Source organism: Gopherus flavomarginatus, chromosome 6 (assembly GCF_025201925.1).
Source record: "Gopherus flavomarginatus isolate rGopFla2 chromosome 6, rGopFla2.mat.asm, whole genome shotgun sequence".
Lineage (NCBI taxonomy): Eukaryota > Metazoa > Chordata > Testudines > Testudinidae > Gopherus > Gopherus flavomarginatus.
This window is the reverse complement of record NC_066622.1, coordinates 2209899-2230246: the sequence shown is the minus strand read 5'-3', so window position 1 is coordinate 2230246 and position 20348 is coordinate 2209899. Positions and strand designations below refer to the sequence as shown.

General features: G+C 47.2%; 1 protein-coding gene across 1 annotated transcript in view; it reads left to right on the top strand.

Annotated features, from left to right (window-relative positions):
* The window catches only part of FAM3D (FAM3 metabolism regulating signaling molecule D), a 73136-nt gene that overhangs the window by 1092 nt on the left and 51696 nt on the right, over positions 1–20348 (top strand). Inside the window, exons 2-3 of the mRNA XM_050957545.1 lie at positions 5019–5053; positions 6042–6227. The gene's annotated coding sequence lies outside the window, so the exon portion shown is untranslated. The remainder of the gene's footprint in view (positions 1–5018; positions 5054–6041; positions 6228–20348) is intronic.

Below are 20348 nucleotides of genomic sequence, written 5' to 3'. Positions count from 1 at the left end.
TGCTGAGCCCAGTGTTTATCTGTGAAGCCCAAATTAATCCATGCAGAAGATAATTTGCAGCAGTGATTTCTGTCACAGGCTGATTGATTATTAGCCATTTATTAAGATATCAACGACAAATGCTCTTGTGGTGGTTTGATGATGAGGTAGCTTCAGAGTCAGGACGTAGCTTAGCTCAGGATGCGGGGGTTGGGTCCCCATGCAGCTGGGGTTCAGAACCAGAAGTTCAAGAACTGAGGTCAGGAACCAAGAGTCGGATGTCAGGAATCAGGAATTAGGGCCAGGAGACAGGAGTAGGCAGTGCTGGGTGAACAGCCCAGAGCAGCGGCTTCCTAGTTGTATGGACGACACCCTGTTCCTCCTCCTGACTTAAGCAGGGGGAAAGGGCCAGTGAGGGGCTCTGGAGTTGCACCAATTGGGACCCCAGGGCAGAGCCTCCTCTCTGAGCTGGGCTTCATGGAATCCTGGTTCCAGCTGTCAGGTGGAGGGTTGGAGCGGGGTGACCCTGCAGACCCGGGTTTGAGATCGGGGGGTCATGACGGAGCCATTCAGGGAGAGCCGCACAGTTCCAATGTACCATGAGATGCTGCTACATGGGCCTGATCCTGCCAATGCTAATATTAGTGGGGACTCCTCAGGCGAGCCCCATTACTCACTCGCACGGCCATGTCTGCAGGACCTAACCTAGCAGAAGGCCTCTGCCCCTGAATGCACTCCTTGGGCTAAGTACATTATTACACATTTCTAATAAAAGAATAAAATATTTAAGAGTCTCCATTCTCTAGGCCCAACCCTTCCGTCCGCCTCTCGGCGCTGAGTGCAGCAGAGCTCTCTGCACGAGCCCTGGGGTCCCGGGAGGTGGCTTGGGTAGCAGAAGGGGAAGGTGGAGATCAGATGGGGACAGGAGCCAGTTTCCTCAGGTCGCAGTCGCAGTAATGCCAGGAAGAGGACAGCAACGGACCTTTGGCCGGTGCAGCGTAAGAAAGAGTTACAAGTGATTTAATTGGCTCATTCTTTCACTACAGTGATTGCGAGTCTGACCTTCTGGCCCTCATCTCTCGCCCATTCCTTTGTGGCTGCAGTAAAATTGCCAGTATCAATAACTGTCTGCAGGATAAACAGCGCAGGGTTTGTTACAGAAACAAATGGCAGGAATTATTCAGAGTAGTTAACGGAGAGGAGGCAAAAGAATAACAGCCTGCAGTAGGGAAGGGAAGGTTCGAGTTTGCCATCATGGGGAAAAGTCTGGGCTCTGAGGTCAATTGGGCAAGGGGAACATTCCTCCAGGAGGGTCATTCGGGAGATAATGAGACGTTACATCTCAAAGAAGGAAAACTGAGCAGAGTCGGGATTTGCACTGAGCTGCGGACGTCACTTCTTCACCGCTGTGCGGTGACCGCGCTAGAGGGAAGGATGAGCCCTGGTGCTCGGTGACCCTCTGATCATGACCCTGACGCTGACTGCCCCCCTTGTGTTAACTGAAACCAGAACTGGTCAAAATGAAGACGAGACTAAAACTGGCATGTTCCGTTCTCCGTCGTCCCTGGGCTCTGAATAGTCCTGGGAAGAAATTCCCTCCTGCACAGAGGGCCACTCGTCCCAGGGTTAAACTCTGCCCCACTTCAGTCCTGATGAAGCCATATGGGACAGGCAGTTCACCAACCCTCTGCACGGGGCTGAATTGCAAATATCTGGACAACTGCCAGGGGTGCATGAAACTGTTTGCAAAGCCCCTGTAAGGTGCTAGCTTGTTCCCAGGCCACGAAGGACCCAGGGCCAGACCCAGAGTCTCTTTCCGGCCACAGATTTGTTTTCCAGACAGAGACAAAATCCCCAAACCATCCCTCCAGGGCTACAGCTCCCGGGCGGTTTTTCCCTTTGCCCCTCTCAGTCCCTCCTGTTTCAGGGCCTCCTGCAGGATTCTTCCCGGCCGTGTTTGCTAAGACCCACTGCCCAAGGCTGTCTCCCTGGAGTCCCTTTTCCCCAGCAGATTCCCAGTGCCTCCCCTCCCAGCAAACGCCCTGTGGCTCCTGCTTCCCTTCTGACTGACAGCCTGACTCCTGAGAGCCCCAGCTGCTCCCTGGCCCTCTTAGTTGCTCCAGCTGGGAGCAGATGTTCTCGCACAGGGGCAGCTCCCTGGTTATACAGGTTTCGCACAAACGAGTGTCTGAAAACACGTCTCCGAATTGCACCACTGGCCGGTTTAAAATGTGCTCGCCACCCCCCAAGGAGAGGCCACAGTGACCACCCAGCCACTGCCCATAGCCAATACCTGAAGTGGGCAGATCACAAGCAGGCAGGCTGCAAACAACTGGGCAAATGCTTCGGCCTGAACCTTCCTGAATGTTTGTTATTCACCAGCCTAATCGGGAGCTACACTCACAGCAAACTCTATTAATGCAGAACGGTTCTGTCAGCTCCAGCTGAAATCCGCAGCATCACCGCTGGCTATCGATCACTGTCACAGCCACTGGGATCCTGTATGTGACAGTATTTTGTACCTTCCTCCTGTGCTGAGGCTTGTTTCTTTGGTACAAGCAACAACACTAATAGTTACGGTGACCCAATGCATCTTTTCTCTGTTGTTTTGATGACAATTTAACTGTGACATTTGAATTACAGCTGAAACCAAAGCGAGCACCTTGCACTGAGGTCACAAGCATGTACCGTTTACAGGGAGTCTTTGGTACTAATGCAAACGCTCTCTGGGTTTTCTTCTGTGGCATCACTGTAGTAGCTAAGTGCTGGTACAGTTTTATCCGTGGCCCAACCCCCATATGGATACAGCCCACACTCTCCCCTTGTATCAGAAAACCTTTGAGGCGCTAATCAAATGTAGGGAACAAACACTCCATCAGCTGAAATACGGAGCAAGGGCAACGTCTCTTACCAGAGGTAGCTGATGAGCTCAGTGAAATACTGGAAGAAACGGCAGATGAAAATATTAATAATGATTTTCATTATTCATGCTATTATCCATGGGAAGGCACCAGACACCCGAAACAGCCAATTGATAAGACACAACATTCATTAATTCCTATCAGGGAAACCAATACGGAACCCGTTTCAGAGAAATACTTCCCATTATTGAAAGGTATTTTAGCTTTTCAAAATACACCAGAACTAGCACAGAAGTCAGCACTGAAATGATACCTCTGCAGTAATTGGCTCCATGGTCAGTACCAGGAGGGATTCCACATCGATGGTCAGAAAGAACAAAGGCATTATCCTACAGCCCTGGGGAAGGGACGGTGCCCTGTACTCTGCAGTGCTCAGCTGCACTGGTTTGTAATTACTCAGGGTTGAAATTGAAATTCACCCCTGGTCAGGGGACCATATAGGTGGGGCTACTATAAGGTGGGTGCATAACTGGCTGGATAACCGTACTCAGAGAGTAGTTGTTAATGGCTCCCAATCCTGCTGGAAAGGTATAACAAGTGGGGTTCCGCAGGGTTCTGTTTTGGGACCGGTTCTGTTCAATATCTTCATCAACGATTTAGATGTTGGCATAGAAAGTACGCTTATTAAGTTTGCGGACGATACCAAACTGGGAGGGATTGCAACTGCTTTGGAGGACAGGGTCAAAATTCAAAATGATCTGGACAAGTTGGAGAAATGGTTTGAGGTAAACAGGATGAAGTTCAATAAAGATAAATGCAAAGTGCTCCACTTAGGAAGGAACAATCAGTTTCACACATACAGAATGGGAAGAGACTGTCTAGGAAGGAGTATGGCAGAAAGAGATCTAGGGGTCATAGTGGACCACAAGCTTAATATGAGTCAACAGTGTGATACTGTTGCAAAAAAAAGCAAACGTGATTCTGGGATGCATTAACAGGTGTGTTGTAAACAAGACACGAGAAGTCATTCTTCCGCTTTACTCTGCGCTGGTTAGGCCTCAATTGGAGTATTGTGTCCAGTTCTGGGCACCGCATTTCAAGAAAGATGTGGAGAAATTGGAGAGGGTCCAGAGAAGAGCAACGAGAATGATTAAAGGTCTTGAGAACATGACCTATGAAGGAAGGCTGAAGGAATTGGGTTTGTTTAGTTTGGAAAAGAGAAGACTGAGAGGGGACATGATAGCAGTTTTCAGGTATCTAAAAGGGTGTCATCAGGAGGAGGGAGAAAACTTGTTCACCTTAGCCTCCAATGATAGAACAAGAAGCAATGGGCTTAAACTGCAGCAAGGGAGATTTAGGTTGGACATTAGGAAAAAGTTCCTAACTGTCAGGGTAGTTAAACACTGGAATAGATTGCCTAGGGAAGTTGTGGAATCTCCATCTCTGGAGATATTTAAGAGTAGGTTAGATAAATGTCTATTAGGGATGGTCTAGACAGTATTTGGTCCTGCCATGAGGGCAGGGGACTGGACTCGATGACCTCTCGAGGTCCCTTCCAGTCCTAGAGTCTATGAGTCTATGAGTCTATAAATCCTATTGTGGAAGTTTAAAGGGTCCTGTGCTAGGCCTCTACACAAAGGCACTTTCCACTGTTAGGCCAACAGAAAGCTTCCATAGCAGCTGGGATTAAGACGACCTCTTCAGTGGAGTAAGTAAGTGTGCCCGAGTCTCTGAAGAGAAGCAATAGGCCACGGTGCCGCAACATGAATTATACGCTACAACAGAGCCGCAAAACCTTGTCCTGGCCTGGCCATTCATCCAGGTGAGAGAAAACATGATATATTTCATCAAACAGTATTGATTTTATTTGATCAATATCAATTTCCATATCACGAATTCATGGTTGCATGTCGTGCAGATAGATGGAAAGCACTAGCATGCTGGTGTTCAAAAATGGCTTTAAATCCAGGGTGCTCAGAGGCCATCCTGGTAACAGATTATCATGTCCACGTTAGGTCAGACGGAAAGAAAGAACACCATAAAATAAAACATCTTTGATGTATGGTGTGGAACTGTGAATGCATGCCATGGCTGAGACCCTTTCTGTAACTACGTTCAATCCAGGGCATTTGAGACAGCACCTCTCTGGATTATTTTGTTTTTATGTTTCAATTTTAGGGGCCTAAGAGAGAAGGCAGAGCTGCTGTCTGGAGGTAAGATTACGGCTCAGCACATGTGCTTTCTGAAGTAATGGGAATGAGGATTGTGTGGCTGGGAAATGGTGATAAGCAGGGGTGGCTCCAGGCCCCAGCACGCCAAGCGCGTGCTTGGGGCAGCATGCCGCGGAGGGCGTTCTGCTGGTCTCCGGGAGGGCTGCAGACGGCTCCAGTGGACCTCCCGCAGGCATGCCTGCGGAGGGTCCGCTGGTCCCACGGCTTCAGTGGAGCATTCGCAGGCACGCCTGTGGGAGGTCCGCTGGAGACACGGAACAGGAGACTGGCAGAGCGCCCCCCGCGGCGTGCCGCCATGCTTGGGGCAGCGAAATGGCTAGAGCCGCCCCTGGTGATAAGCCCAGATACTAACATCTGCACAGCCAGACACCAAAAGCCGTGCAAAGTCCATCCATGAACACACAGCTGAGCTGTAGGCTAGACGCTGCCCCTCCGGGCTGTGCGTGATCAAGGAGCCAAGACCAGCACCTACTTGCCACACGTTGGAGAAGAGTTAACCAGAGCAGTGACCTAACGAAACTCACTCTGTGAGTCCAGCATGGGGCAGGCTTGTTTTCCAAGCCACGCTGGGGTTTGCAAGGAAACCTCGTTAAGCCTTTGAAAGGTCAAGTGAACGACCTCACCTTGTTGTTCAGAGCTCCTCTCTGAGTGTTGTGCCACGTTTGAGGTAGCCATGTGTACGTAAGACAGTAGCCAGGTCTGTGTGTGAACTGTACAACTTGTATTATATACATTAGCAGTGTCCTCAGTCGTCTTCTCTGGCCCTCTCCTATCCCCTTCCCCCCCCCCAAGCCACACATCGTCTTTTAGGCTGCTCCTTCCTATCTGCCTTTTACCCCAGGCCTCTTTTTGCAATTGGCTAGCAAGTACTTCACTGGATGTTGATTGGCCTGCCAGCCATGTAAATTGCTTTGAGCTCACCTGGTCAGAAATCCTCACATTTTGTCAATGCTGTGCTATCTCCTTTCAGCCGCTGGTCTGTGTGTCGCTGTGTAGACAGTCCCACCTTTCTCTTGCAGCAGGAGAGACGCCTGTATGATTACAGAGTGGACTCAAGACCAATAACTAACCAGCTCGTCTCACAGCCCAACATACAATGACAAAGCCAAGTGGATACCTTGTGCTGGACTGGGCTGTGCATCCCAGCCCGCGAATGGTAAAGTATTGACAACTCAGTATCATCTGTTACTTGCATTCTGCGGTTTTACTCCAAGTTTCATTTGGCTACGAAGTTAGTTGTGCCCAGGGCACCCTAATAAGCAGGAGCACAGGCACTTGATATTTCAATTGACAACTTTGACTGTGCTTTAAAACTCCTGCCCTGCCTGAGCACGAATGTGAAATGTTAACTTGAGCATCTTAACAAACAGACTTAGCCTGAGGGTGAACACAACGCAGAGGCTTTGTGAACATGAATGTTTAGAGCATCCCTGAATCTGGCCTATCCCCCATTGCTTGATGCTAAAATCTGGGTGGCAAATACCTGACAGTCCTAGCCAGTTGTCTAGCCCCGACCTGTAGCTCCCTTCACGGCCTAGGCAGGAAATCTTGCCTCCAAGAGTTGCACTTAGAAAATAGTTTTTACTCTCTACGTATGTCATGCACACAGAGAGTGGCTGTCAGCTGCTTAAAGTGGGGGTGGCAGGTTACTTTTTCTGAAGTTAGCCTGAAAGTGTTTCTTTCTAGCACTTTTGCGGCAATTAGCCAGCAGTATCAGTGGGATCGTGGAACCTAGAAATCCTAGAAGCAAACCGGTTTGATGGCAAAAATAGAAGTCAGTGAATGTTAAAGCCAACATTCTTCAAATAGATGCATGCAAATGTGCATACATATTTTTCAGCTTGTCCCGTGTTGGTGTGCAAATCCCCGCAATATGTGTGTGTGTCTGCGTGTGTGTGTACATTCCCTGAGCTGCATGTACACATTAGGGACATGAATGCCAAAACGGGCACATGCAGAAGTGGATGCACACTTTTGAGCATGTGCTTTTGAAAATCAGGCCTATGCATGTAGCAGTAGCGTCATGTTAGAGCCACTGAGGCTGCTTCTCCTGGCACATACCATAACTCACCATGAATCCAGAGTAAACCTCCCCCCCACCCCCGCGCTGGCACAACAGAGTTACTCTAGCGAAACCCAGAGTAAGTGTAAGGAGAACTGCGTTTGTGTGAGTTAATGGAAAAATGTAGCAAAGCAAAAACCTTAGAGACCAACTTTAAGGGAAGTTCAAAGAAGAATTACGTAAGTTCATGCAGGACAGGTCCATCAATTGCTAATAGCCAAGATGGTCAGGGATGCAACCCCATGCTCCAGGTGTCCCTAAACCTCTGACTGCCAGAAGCTGGGAATGGGCGACAAGGGATGGATCACTTGACGATTACCTGTCTGTTCACTCCCTCTGAAGCACCTGGCATTAGCCACTGTTGGCAGACAGGATACTGGGCTAGATGGACCTTTGGTCTGACCCAGTATGGCCGCTCTTACGTTCTCAGGTTTAACAAGTTATTGAACTTGATAGTGTCATTTACATAACAGGGAAGAATCGCTTCTTCCACTGCAAGAGTTAAGGGTGAACTTTGAAGCCCTAAGTTATGCAAGAGGTCAGATGAGATTATTATAGTGATTGCTTCTGGTCTTAAAACCTATCGGGGAAATTGAGGTCAATGGGAGTTTTCCATTGACTTCAGTGGCACCTGGATTTCACCCTATGGGCCAAATTATCTGCAGACGAAACTCCTGGGGTGTCAGAGAAATTATTCCAGCAGAGAAGTTTTACCCTATGAATGCCCACTGCAGTCAAAAGAATGACGAACCCTCATTTTTGTGCGGCAAATCTGTGGGAAACCAGTACAGAATTTAAATCACAGGCAGAAAAGAAGCACATTGTAACCTCTAACAGGAACAAAGAATCTGAGGTGACCCCAAAGATCATTGCCACCTCAGGCTGTGGTGGGGAGGATGAACCACCATTCATTTAAAAGAACTTTTACAAATCAGGAAGATGAGATTTGCATTCATGCAGAAGCTAAGAGAAGTCAAACTCAAAATTGTTCAGGTACCTGTCCCAAGGGCCAGATCCTCAGCTGGCATAAATCCATTGATCAATGACGCTTTGCTGATTTTCACCAGCTTCGCGTACAACCCAAGGCTTTGTAAGTGTCTGTAACAGACAAGATTGTCCTGCTCCGGATGGGCTTTCTGAGCTGACTGCAGGTGTGTGGCCATTTGTCCACTTGCACCCTAACATTGTTCTGAATTCTTTTTTTCCTTCTGAAACCCTCCGTGTGTTGAGCCCAGCAGAGTCTATTTCATGTTGTTTATTAGGAATAGCTTTCAAGAAGTTAGCAAGGAGACAACTCTGTTTTCTCTCGCTTTTAAAATCTATTTTCCCTTCCCAAGATATTTGTTTTACACAAGAGTAAAGGCTAAATAAACATATCTAAACAACTGAAAAACATGTTGACATTCAACTTCAAACTAGAACTCACTGAAGTGTAAAATTACACCCCTTGTTCCACAGATCTCTAGCAAACACCGCAGTTCTGTAACCTGCTGCGCACTTTGTCCTGACAGAGTTTAACATACCGTGCAAGCCACGCAAAGTATTTACACTGCATCTCCACAAAGCAAAGCCCTGCTCAGTCAGTCTGCCCACTCGCCTTCCAGCTCTGAAAGGATCACAGGCAACTAGGTGGGTGCAGCTTTTTTTCGAATGATCAAACCAAAGCAGGTCACCGATGAAATGGTAACGTAGGCTCCCAGTGCAGGAGGTGTAGAGGGCAAAGAACCAGAGACATCACTGAGATGCTCTCCAACCTTCAGTCACCTGGTAAAACTTTTTCTCTTTCTGAAACTTCCTGTGATTTATATTCTGCCAAGAGAGCTTTAAAAATGCCAGTTTCATCTTGAGTGAGGCATTCCCCTTTGTAATGGCCCCGGGATGGGTTATGTGCCTGGCACCCGATCTCCAGCCAGCGGCTAATGGTGAAAGACCCGGAACGGATGTGCACGAGCGAAGTCTGAGTATGAGAGTGACATTCACCCCTGTGCTGAGTCCACACTACTCATCCTGTGACTCTGGAAAGACCAAAGGGGCACTAATGCCAGCTTAGCCAGCCTCCTGAGGATCCTCTGAGGCTCCTGAGTGTGGAGCCGTTCTATACCTCCCTGTCTCTGTACCCCTGAGTGCGACTGGAGCACCTCTGCACTCCACTCCTCCCCATCACAGCCCTGCTGGTCAGAGGATCTAACCGGAGAACTTGATCATACTTTAAAACTACGTTCCCTCTCCTTCTGTGAGGTTTGTGGATGAATTCTGACTGCTCAAACGTTCTGGTGAGTCAGAATGAACGTGTTATTTTTTAAGCAGGCTCCCTTTCAGCCAAACTGAATTTATCTGTATGCGCAATAAGGAGCAATTAATTTAACTAATTAATCTATTGGCTGTCCCTGAAATAAACTTCCAAACCTTAATTAGACCATTGTGATTGAGTGTAAGAAATTGAGCCCTGAAGGCAAGTCAGCTAGGAACACGTTTACTCTCCTTGATTGCCAAAATCCAGAGTGAGTGCAGGAACAGACAACTAAAGTTAATGGGAAGAGAAGTTTTACCTTAAAACATACTATGTGACTAAGACACAGTGTACCATCTGCCAAACCAGGCACCACAAAGTAGAGAAAACAGAAAGACTAGGTTGTAAAGAAGGAGAACGAGAGAGCAAGAGACTCTGCAGAAGAGCTGAAATGAAGAGAGATCTTCGAAAAACAAACAAAATCCCAATCTTACAAACTGATTGATTAATTGCACCATTATCTTTCTGGTTACGAAAATTAAGCTGACTGGTCTATAACTCACTAGGTTATCCTTATTCCCATGTTCATAGATCAGTACTGTATTTTCTCTTTTGCAGTCCTCTGGGATCCCCCCTGTCCTCCACAACTTCTCAAAGATAATCGCTAATGGCTCAGAGATCTCGTCAGCCAGTTCCTTAAGTATTCTAGATGTATTTCGTCAGGCTCTGCTGACATGAAGATATCCAACTTATCTAAGTAATTTTTAACTTGTTCTTTCCCTATGTCAGCCTCAAATCCTACCCCGTGTACACTGATGTTCACTAGGTTAATAGTCCGATCATTGCTAACCTTTCTGGTAAAAACTGAAACAAAAAGGACATTGAACATTCAGCCATTACTGTGTTTTCTGTTACTGTCTTTCCTCCCTCACTGAGTAACAGGACTACTTATCGTTGGTCTTTCTCTTGCTTCTAAAACAGTTGTAAAATGATTTCTTGTTATCCTTTATGTCCCTAGCTAGTTTAATCTTGTTTTGTGCCTTGGCCTTTCTAATTTTGTCCCTACACGCTTGTGTTATTTTTTTATATTCATCTTTCAAAGTAATGAAGGAAAAATCATTCTAATTTCTATGTAACTTAAAATATATTCTAAGAGCCCGGTCTTTTCATTCCAGATTCTGGTGATGTCACCTGCACTTTCTACTTTTCAACCAGATGACACAATTTTAACAAATTGAAATAGTGTTTCTTACTGGTAAATGTGTGCAGATTTATATTCCGCAGCAAGTTGAAGTGAAAAGCAGATTCCTTTAGGGTCAGGTACTGTATCCTGGCCACAGAGTTCTCTGGCCACAAGTACTGCATTTGACGTTAAAAAGACAACCGTTATTTCCTATTCTGTGTATGGGGCATCATAGATACAGTAGCATGGTCTAGTAACTGTCAGCAAATGGTGACAATTTCATGCTATCATTGTGTAGGTGATACTTTCTGAGTTTCCTTCTTTTATCCAGACACTTAATAACTTGTACAAGTGTCAGAGCAGCGTATGTCTATCTTCTATTTCCTTAGCAAGCCGAAATCTTCTTTGAGTGTCTAAGGCCTGGTCTACACTAAGCGTTTAAACCGATTTTAGCAGCATTAAACCGATTTAACGCTGTACCCGTCCACACTATGAGGCCCTTTATATTGATATAAAGGGCTCTTTAAATCGGTTTCTGTGCTCCTCCCCGACGAGAGGAGTAGCGCTAAAATCGGTATTACCATATCGGATTAGGGTTAGTGTGGCCACAAATCGACGGTATTGGCTTCCGGGCGGTATCCCACAGTGCACCACTGTGACCGCTCTGGACAGCAATCTGAACTCGGATGCACTGGCCAGGTAGACAGGAGAAGCCCCGCGAACTTTTGAATTTCATTTCCTGTTTGGCCAGCATGGAGCTCTGATCAGCACGGGTGGCGATGCAGTCCCAAATCGAAAAAGAGCTCCAGCATGGACCGTACGGGAGATACTGGATCTAATCGCTGTATGGGGAAACAAATCTGTTCTATCAGAGCTCTGTTACAGAAGACGAAATGGCAAAGCGTTTGAAAAAAAAATCTACAGGCTACACAGTGCTGCGTGACAAGCGTAACGGGAAGCCAGAGACTCAAATGGACGCTCATGGAGGGAGGGAGGGGGTACTGAGGACTCCAGCTATCCCACAGTCCCCAGCAGTCTCCGAAAAGTATTTGCATTCTTGCCTGAGCTCCCAATGCCTGTAGGTTCAAACACATTGTCCGGCCTGGTTCAGGGAATAGATTGTCAATTTACTACCCCCCCCCCATCCACGTGAAAGAAAAGGGAAAGAAAGCATTTCTTGACTTCTTTCAATGTCACCCTATGTGCACTGAATGCTGCTGGTAGACGCGATGCTGCAGCAGTGAAGAGCAGTATCCGCTCCTCTCCCCTCCCTGGTGGCAGATGGTACAATGTGACTGATATCCATCATCACCATCAGCCCGTGAGTGCTCCTGGCTGGCCTCAGGTGAGGTTGGCCAGGGGCGCCTGGGTAAAAATAGGAATGATTCCTGGTCATTCCCAGTAGATGGTACAGAACAGTTGGTAACCGTCTTCATCATAGCAATTGGGGGCTGAGCTTCAATCAGCCCCCTCCCTTTCATGTGAAAAGAAAAGATTCTGTACTGCCTGGACTAGCATAGCAGTGGGATGCTGGGCTCCTCTCCCCCACACTGCTTAATGTCCTGCCTGGACTATCACAGCACCGGCAGGCTGCCTCATCCTCATTTTATGTCACTAAAAACTCAGTAAAAGCAGCAAAGAATCCTGTGGCACCTTATAGACTAACAGACGTTTTGGAGCATGAGCTTTCATGGGTGAATACCCACTTCCTCAGATGCAGAAGTGGGTATTCACCCATGAAAGCTCATGCTCCAAAACGTCTGTTAGTCTATAAGGTGCCACAGGATTCTTTGCTGCTTTTACAGATCCAGACTAACACGGCTACCCCTCTGATACTTAAAAACTCAGTGTTTCTTATTCCTGCATTCTTTATTACTTCATGACACAAATGGGGGGGACACTGCCATGGTAGCCCAGGAAGGTTGGGGGAGAAGGGAAGCAATGGGTGGGGTTGTTGCAGGGGCACCCCCCCGTGAATGGCATGTAGCTCATAATTTCTGCGGGATCTGACACGGAGCAGCTGTGCTCTCTGATACACTGGTTCTCTAGTACACTTGCCCCATATTCTAGGCAGGACTGACTCTATTTTTAGAAACCATAAAGGAGGAATTGACTCGGGGAGTCATTCCCAGTTTTGCTTTTGCGCCCCTGGCCAGTCTCAGCCAGGGGCATCCATGGTAGCAGCAGACAGTACAGAAGGACAGATAACCGTCATCTCATTACCAAATTACACTGGCAGCAGACGGTACAGAACAACTGGTAACCATCTCTCCTATCATGCAAAAGCAAATGAATGCTGCTGTGTAGCGCTGGAGTAACGCCTCTGTCCGCGGCATCCAGTACACATACGGTGACGGTAAAAAAAAAACTGAACGGGCTCCATGGTTGCCATGCTATGGCGTCTGCCAGGGCAATCCAGGGGAAAAGGGCGCAAAATGATTGTCTGCCGTTGCTTTCCCGGAGGAAGGAATGACTGATGACATTTACCCAGAACCACCCATGACAATGGTTTTTGCCCCATCAACCACTGGGCTCTCAACCCAGAATTCCAATGGGCGGGGGAGACTGCGGGAACTATGGGATAGCTACGGAATAGCTACCCACAGTGCAACGCTCTGGAAATCGACGCTAGCCTCGGACCAGGGACGCACACCACCGAATTAATGTGCTTAGTGTGGCCGCGTGCACTTGACTTTATACAATCTGTTTTATAAAACCGGTTTCTGTAAAATCGGAATAATCCCGTAGTGTATCTACAGCATGGGAAGAAAGACATTCTCTCTCCGTCAAATGGTTCTGTTTGACAAACATTACAGACTGTCATACAAACAATAGAAGCAACGTGCTAGGGGCTGTGCTCCCATTAGAGGGTTAATTTCTGTTGCCCTTTTGCACAACATGCGGTGCTGCGCCGTGATGTTTATTGGAACATTAAGTTTCATTAGCAAGGAAAGGACAAAACTTTATTTTCTGAGAGATGGTGCAGCACAAGGGGTTCCGAAGGCTTTTAACTACTTGGATAGAGCTATAAATAAATACAAATAATGGGCTGCACTAACAAACTTATCCACTCAGAATGTTTGTCTATGGGCTTGTGGTACAGCCTATATCCTGCTGATGGGAACCTCGGTGGAAACTATTTAGTGCCCATTTGAAATAGATTCATGGATTCATAGATTCTAGGGTCAGAAGGGACCAATGTGATCATCTAGTCTGACCCCCTGCACAAAGCAGGCCACAGAACCCTACCCATCCACTTCTATAACAAACCCCTAACCTATGCCTGAGTTATTGAAGTCTTCAAATTGTGGTTTGAAGACCTCAAGCTGCAGAGAATCCACCAGCAAGTGACCCAGGCCCCACGCTGCAGGGGAAGGCGAAAAACCTCCAGGGCCTCTGCCAATCTGCCCTGGAGGAAAATTCCCTCCCAACCCCAAATATGGCGATCAGCTAAACCCTGAGCACGTGGGCAAGACTCACCAGCCAGCACTCAGAAAAGAATTCTCTGCAGTAACTCAGATCCCATCCCCTCCAACATCCCATCACCAACCACTGGGCATACTTATCTGGCGATAATCAAAGATCAGTTGCCAAAATTCAGCTCTCCCATTATACCATCCCTTCCATAAACTTATCAAGCTTAATCTTAAAGCCAGATATGTCTTTTGCCCCCACTACTCCCCTTGGAATGCTGTTCCAGAACTTCACTCCTCTAATGGTTAGAAACCTTCGTCTAATTTCAAGTCTAAACTTCCTAGTGTCCAGTTTATACCCATTCGTTCTTGTATCTACATTGGTACTAAGCTTAAATAATTCCTCTCCTTCCCTAATATTAATCCCTCTGATATATTTATAAAGAGCAAGCATATCCCCCCTCAGCCTTCTTTTGGCTAGACTAAACAAGCCAAGCTCTTTGAGTCTCCTTTCATATGACAGGTTTTCCATTCCTCGGATCATCCTAGTAGCCCATCTCTGAACCTGTTCCAGTTTGAATTCATCCTTCTTAAACATGGGAGACCAGAACTGCACACAGTATTCCAGATGAGGTCTCACTAGTGTATAACGGTACTAACACCTCCTTATCTTTGCTGGAAATACCTCACCTGATGCATCCTAAAACCGCATTAGCTTTTTTCACGGCCATATCACATTGGCGGCTCATAGTCTTCCTGTGATCTACCAATACCCCAAGGTCCTTCTCCTCCTCTGTTGCTTCCAACTGATGTATCCCCAATGTATATCTAAAGTCCTTATTATTAATCCCTAAGTGCATGACCTTGCACTTTTCACTATTAAATTTCATCCTATTACTATTACTCCAGTTTACAAGGCCATCCAGATCTTCCTGTATGATATCCTGGTCCTTCTCCGTGTTAGCAATACCTCCCAGCTTTGTGTCATCCGCGAACTTTATTAGCACATTCCCGCTTTTTGTGCCAAGGTCGGTAATAAAAAGGTTAAATAAGATTGGTCCCAGAACTGATCCTTGAGGAACTCCACTAGTAACCTCCTTCCAGCCTGACAGCTCACCCTTCAGTACGAGCCGTTGGAGTCTCCCCTTTAACCAGTTCCTTATCCACCTTTCAATTCTCATATTGATCCCATCTTTTCCAATTTGACTAATAATTCCCATGTGGAACCGTGTCCAATGCCTTACTGAAATCGAGGTAAATTAGGTCTACCACATTTCCTTTGTCTAAATAATCTGTCACCTTCTCAAAGAAGGAGATCAGGTTGGTTTGGCACGATCTACCTTTAGTAAAACCATGTTGTACTTTGTCCCAATTACCATTGACCTCAATGTCCTTAACTACTTTCTCCTTCAAAATTTTTTCCAAGACCTTACATACTATAGATGTCAAACTAACAGGCCTATAGTTACTCAGATCACTCTTTCTCCCTTTCCTAAAGATATGAACTACGTTAGCAATTCTCCAGTCATATGGTACAACCCCTGAGTTTACTGATTCATTAAAAATTATCGCTAATGGGCTTGCAATTTCATGCTCCAGTTCCTTTAATATTCTCAGATGAAGATTGTCCGGTGCCTCCGATTTTGTCCCATTAAGCTGTTCAAGTTTGGCTTCTACCTCAGATGTGGTAAAATCCACCTCCATATCCTCATTCCCGTTTGTCATCCTTCCATTACCCCTAAGCTCCCCATTAGCCTTATTAAAGACTGAGGCAAAGTACTTATTTAGATATGGGGCCATGCCTAGGTAGAAATAATGGCTAGGTCCTAAAGGGAGCCAGCAATATAAATACATTTCACTACGATATATAATTTTCTTTTGCTTATTTATTCATTCACTTTATGGCCTAGCAATCTAGGGCCCATTAAGAATTTTGTGGCCGTGTCCAGTGTTTGGAATGGCCTGGAAGCTGGAGGCAGGTTCGGTCTATGCAGTGTTTGGGCAGCAGTGAGAGTTTTGATTGCTAGTCACAGAGACTGAGCGCTGCCAAAGAATGACACACACTCCTGCTGCAGCAATGGACCCAAAGCGCTAATCACTCCTGCAGTTCCTGGTTATGTGGAAAATCCAGGGAAATGGATCCCTGGAGTCACACAAGACATTTTCACACTCTGAGCCTTCGTGCAGCAAGAGTCAGTGGGCTCGGGGAAAGGGAGAACGTGAGGAGAGCATCCCTGGCAACATCAGGGAGAGGACAGGCAGGGGAAGGACTCACAAGCCCTAAAATGAAGAGCTGAGAGGATGCAGGGGAAATTGCCTGGGCTCCAAGATACCATATTTTCTAAATATACCCAGCCACGCAAGGCCTAGCCACAGACACACTGCGGCTCTGACTGGTTTCTGGTGGCTTCTAAAACACAGTGGGAGCCACTAGAGGGATCACAAATTATTTAAAGGGATACTACTCTTTTGCCCTACACTACAGTGGCAATGTGAGGGGTGCATGTGGCTCTGGGGTCCCTTTCTCCCTTCCTTGAGGAGCACTACAGGGGAATGAATAGGGTGGATAGGAGCAGCATCTGGCCCCCAGCTCGTTCCCCACTGTTTCTCCTGCCCTCTGGGCTGCTGCTCCCCTTCTCTCACTGGGGAGGCTATCGCAGGGGAGCAGGGCCTACAAGAGGCAGCAATCGCTGCATCTGCCTCTCCTGGAGAACTGCAGCCAGACACATGCCGCTTTGGCTCCCAACAGAACTGCAGCATCTGTTCCAGTTCTGCCTGAAATCCTGAGCTAGCAGGGGCCTCTCTAAAGACTCCGAGAAGGAAGTAAAATTACTCCACAATCATGAGACTCTTGAAAATCTGATGAGAGTTGGCCAGTGGGAGTTCCGTTTCATACACAAAAAGCTCATGGCAACAAGAATTACCTTCCTCACAAAATACAGACATTAATCTCTTGGCCCAGTGAGCAGCCAGTGTATAGGCTGTGCGCTGGGGGATTTCTGGGGGCTGCTCTTCATTTATCTGTGGAAGGCATAATACATAAATGCTGCATTCACTATGTTTACCACATCATTAACGTCTCCTCAGCACTGAGAGTTTGTGTACTTATGAATTGGTTGCATAAAAAAACCCAGGAGGACACGAGAATCCTCGATAGAAGGAACAAAGCCCAGCTAGAGCCAAATCACTGCCCCGAGCCCCAGACAGTCCATAGAGTTTAAGATTTGTGGATTCTTTCATCCACTGAGTCAAAACAAGTTAAGTTTTACAAAGGACTTAGTGGCTGGTTCATTCTATATCGATTGACTATAAAGCTACAGTTTGGTGAAAAACTCCCTTGGTAGCGTAATGCTGCCACCTTGTTACTGTGCCACCCGCTCCCAGGAGTTGATCACCAGCCTTGCAATACTTGGGTGTGTTTCGTAAAGATCCAGCTGCTGGACTTGGGTTATTCTGTGAGAACCCCCGTGTTCATTCAGGGATGGGCAGGACGTACATTTCTAGTCCTCATAGTTGGGGAAGAAAGCTTGAAAATGTGACATCTGAATGCGCCAGCCCAATGGAGGACAAAAGAACCCAACATTCATTTTTTAAATCTCCTGATTTTAAAGCCCATCTCATGATTCTGGGGGCCTGACTCGAGGGAGTGGGGTTGAGCTCCGGTGAGTGGGTGACAGACTGGGAGGAAAGCTACTGATGGGCTATGGGGAGGTATGGGGCTGAGGAGCAGGGTGAGTTCTGGGGGGGAACAGGGTGTTGGGGGTGGTGGGCTTGGGGACCAGGATGTTGGGGATGCGGAGATGTTGGGGAGACGTGGGGGATTTGAGGGGTTGTGGCTGAGGGCTGCACCAAGTGGTGTTTACATCATGGCTGCTGGGATGTGTGCAGGGGCTCTCAGCAGAAGTGGGAGCTGGTGGGGGCTTTGGGCCTATGTGTGTGGGTGGGAGGGGCATTTGGGTGACTGTGAGGAATGTATGGGACAAGGGCTCTTTACAGGTGGTGGGGAGGCCCCTGATTTCATAGAAACATAGACTTGGAAGGGTCTTTAGGAGATCATCTAGTCCAACTCCCTGCTCAAAGCAGGGCCAATCCCCAGACAGGTTTTTAACCCCAGATCCCTAAATGGCCCCCTCAAGGATTGAACTCACAACCCTGGGTTTAGTAGGCCAATGCTCAAACCACTGGGCTATCCCCTCCCCCATATGCATAGGGCCCCAGAATTCTGTGCTCTGGGCCTACCTTGGTCAGGGCCAAGCGTTCCTGTGAGGGCTATTACTGGAGCTCTGACCAGCCAAATCGTTTAAAGATTCCATGACTTTTTCCATAGACATCGGGATGTTAACCCCAGACTAACTGCAACTGCTGTTTCAACCAGTGGTTGCCTTCTTCACTTCGTCTCCAAACTTTGTGTACATGGCAGTGATGTGTGCCGTTAAACACCTGCTGGGTTCTACCCCAGAGGAAGCTGCATTTTGATCCTGGCTGACATGGTCCCAACCAGTCCCTTCCTATCTCCCAGATGAACTGCAGGGAAAGGTTGTAAAGCACTTAAAGAAGTGCTGGTGACAGGCCCTGTAGAAGGGCTAAGAGTTATTTGAAGGAGGGCATGATGAGTTGGATCACAGAAAACCCCTTGGGGCTGCCAACTGATGTGCCAAGACTACTTCTGCCCCTGCTTTCCTGTCCTGGCAGCTTAGGACTCCAGCACCCTGTCTGGTTTGAACCAGACCCGCTAGCCTGCTGCAAACCCAGACTCAAGGTCTGAACCACGTCCCCTAACAGCTGTAGGCTTAACTGAAAGCAGCTCACAGAAACGTTCCTGTCTTTAACACTCAGATGTCTAACTCCCAATCAGGTCCAAATCCCAAATAAATCCATTTTACCCTGTATAAAGCTTATACAGGGTAAACTCATAAATTGTTGGCCACTATAACACTGATAGAGAGAGATGCACAGCTGTCCCCTCCCCCCGCCGGTATTAATACATACTCTGGGTTAATTAATAAGTAAAAGTGATTTTATTAAATACAGAAAGTAGGAGTTAAGTGGTTCCAAGTAGTAACAGACAGAACAAAGTGAATTACCAAGTAAAATAAAACAGAACATGCAAGTCTATGTCTAAGAAACTGAATACAAATAAAACCTCATCAGTTCCAGTAAGCTTCCTTTTACAGACTAGTCTCTTTCTAGTCTGGGTCCAGCAGTCACTCACACCCCTGTAGTTACTGTCCTTTGTTCCAGTTCCTTTCAGGTATGGAGTGGAGTGGAGATGGGGAGTGAAGATGCTTCTTCTTTAGCCAGCTGAAGACAAAATGGAGGGGCCTCCCAGGGGTTTAAATAGACTTGCTCTTGTGGGGGGAGACCATCTCCTCTCTAATATGCAAAGTCCAGCTCCAGGATGGAGTTTTGGAGTCACATGGGCAAGCTACATGTCCATGCATGACTCAGTTTTTATCAGCCAAGCCACATCCCTGGGAAGGCTCAGATGTGGATTGGCATCTTCAAGTTCGTTGTTGGCTTAAGTGATTTTTGATTGGTCACTTAATTTGCACTTTTCTCAAGAAGCTGACCAAATGCTCTGCTAGGCTAATTAAAATCAAGCCAGTACACAGCCAATATTCATAACTTCAAATGCAAAAATGATACATGCATACTGATAGGATGAATACATTCAGTAGATCATAACTTTTATATCGATATGTTACATGGCATATGTAGCCTAAAACCTATTCCAGTTGTGTTGCATATACATTCATAAGAATATTCCATAAAGCCTTATGAGGGGGCACTGTCACAGAGGGTACCTGAGTTCTGTGATCTTTGCCACTAGAGATGTTCATTAACCAGAGTGGGTCTTCAGAGACCGCTGCATGGGGCCAGGCAACACACAGGACCTAGGGTTTTCCTCCTCATTGTGGAGGTGGCTTGTGACTGTGGGTTGCATTGTGCAGCTTCAGACTACTGGAGATTCATGCTCCCAGCTCCCTGTAACTCCTCATGTGTCAAATGCTTCCTTTTATAAGCCGAGTAAAGGTATGTCTAGCCATTTATAGCATTATTACACCAACCCTCTGCTACACTCGAGACTTAGCTCATTTCTCCCCATCCCTTGGGCTCTGCATTGGCTCATATGTTAATTCTCACCCGTTTACTTACCATGCAAAGTCTTTATGGATCAGCATAAAGGAGTTGGGGGGGGCCGCCAGGTTATTGTAGCAGGGGTGGGGGGAGCTGTGGTACTGCTACCCTTACTTCTGTGCTGCAGCTGGCCGCGGCGCTGTTTTCAGAGCTGGGCAGCTGGAAAGCGGTGTCTGCTGGCTGGGAGCCCAGCTCCGAAGGCAGAGCCGCTGCCAGCAGCAGCGCAGAAATAAGGATGGCCTGGTATGGTA